Source organism: Branchiostoma belcheri, unplaced genomic scaffold, assembly GCF_001625305.1.
Source record: "Branchiostoma belcheri isolate BF01 breed outbred unplaced genomic scaffold, Haploidv18h27 scaffold21, whole genome shotgun sequence".
NCBI classification, from domain to species: domain Eukaryota; kingdom Metazoa; phylum Chordata; class Leptocardii; order Amphioxiformes; family Branchiostomatidae; genus Branchiostoma; species Branchiostoma belcheri.
Window position 1 is genome coordinate 56,799 of NW_017803602.1, and position 1,998 is coordinate 58,796.

Sequence of the window (1,998 nt, forward strand, 5' to 3'; positions counted from 1 at the left end):
CACACACCCAGCGAGTCTCTTTAGCTGTGTTACAAATCATGGGTACAATATCCTCACCTCAACCTGTACTTTCCGTTGTGGTGCTGACGTGATGCATGCCGTTCGAAATTATAAGCCGTTGTTTGGAAACTAGGACGTTTTGCACGAAGGGTATAGCTTCGGTCACAACCCGCCGTACGTGCTTCTGCGTGCTGTCTACGTGCAAAAACGTGGGCAAACGCAGGGCATCCGTGGTGGTGAGTACCGCCTCCGTACGGAATCCGAATGATTTGGGAGCACGCTGACACGCCGTAGAACTTTAAGTGCATGTAAAACTTTTTCTGCGTGCGGTCTACGGATTCACCACCCGTGCGTGCGAGTACGGGCGACGCGCGTGCCCCGTACGTACCGAACGAAAGACGCACGTGTGAGTACGGCCTCCTTACGGTAAAGTTGCAATCGGACAGAGATCGTGCGTTGTAAGCACGTACAACTCACTTACCCCTTGCGCAACGTACGATGCACGCAACCGCTCACGGCCAGACGTGGCGTGCAGACCAGACTCTTACACCTTGCGAAACTGTGCGAGTGACGTGCGTCGATGCCACTCCTTCCCCACGTTTTCAGAAAAAACGTAGAAGACGTAGCCTCCCAAAAAACGTACGGACAAAAAGCACGTACGGCGGGTTGTGACCGAGGCTTATCTCACAGAGAATCGATTAATTCAAATCGTATAGCACGTTTTCCACACGGTTTGTCACAGCCCAAACGTCCTTTTCTACACCCGATGTAAAATTAACTGCGACCATGAACTACTTACCTATCCGGCGGACAAACACACAGGCATATCAATGTGAAACGGATGTCCTAAAAATAAACACATCGTCCTGATCAAGACAGGGTCTCCCCACTTGGCTGCGGAAGGAAACAGCTGTCCTGCCACGACAGGATGATAGATGGCGTCATTGGCCCATTACCGCAGCCGCTGATTGGAGCAGTTTCCAGACGTTTTCTGGGAGGGGTAGGTCTGATGGACATGAATGTGATGGATACTATTGTCTGTCAGTATTGATGATACTTTGTGGTAAACAGCGCACTTGGATAGACATTGAATATGGGATACATGTCCAGCGTCCTCAAGGCAGTGCCAGGAATAAGGAATCTGCTAGGTCCTGCGCGTGGGCATCAGCTGAACATTTCTGAATAGTAGGAATCATCACCTCCTGATATCATGATGGGGCCTCTAGCTTCTTCAGTACATTTCTGTAGAATCCACTTGTAATCGTTATTCGTAGTGACGGTACAGTAATTCTAGCAGCCTGGTCTAGAAGTATTTTTTATATGTATATGCTGTTCGGTAGCTGGATAGTTTGGTTTGGTTTTTATAGGATGGTTTGGGTGTGTTGTCCGAATCTCCAAGCAGATCTTTCGGTGGCTGCAATACAGTATCAAATCAGCAAGAGAATATCATTGGAAGGGTAGTATCCAATGCTGGTAAAACAAAGATACCAGCATTAAAAGACAGCCCGATAAAAAGGCCTAAAACACGTCAAAACAGGTCGAAGCCTGGAGAGTAGTGTTGGTGGTCCTGCTGTAGGTCTGCCCCACTGCACCCATCCCACGGCTGGTTACCAGGGATGACATAACGAGCAATACCCGTAAATATATTTCACAAGGACTGACCTTTGGCCTCCCCGGGTCAGGACCTTGGCATGTTTACGTCATGTCTTTACGTGATGTTTTTCTCTTTAAGATGCGTCGGCTTGCCACATCTGCTGGATTCGGTGGTACTGGATAGTCCGTGGATACTTTATACGTACACTCATCGATGTAAAATCAACGTGAAGAGATGCAGATGAATAGCAGCTTGGTATCCATCCCCTGTTATTTAATAGCCCTTGGAAGCGCCAACGGACTGACAGGAACAGGGGTGGATACCATATTAGCAGAATAGTTTTTTACTCAGATATACAACTAATTTACTGGCCTATTATATCAGATCTCGAAGGATGATCCTTT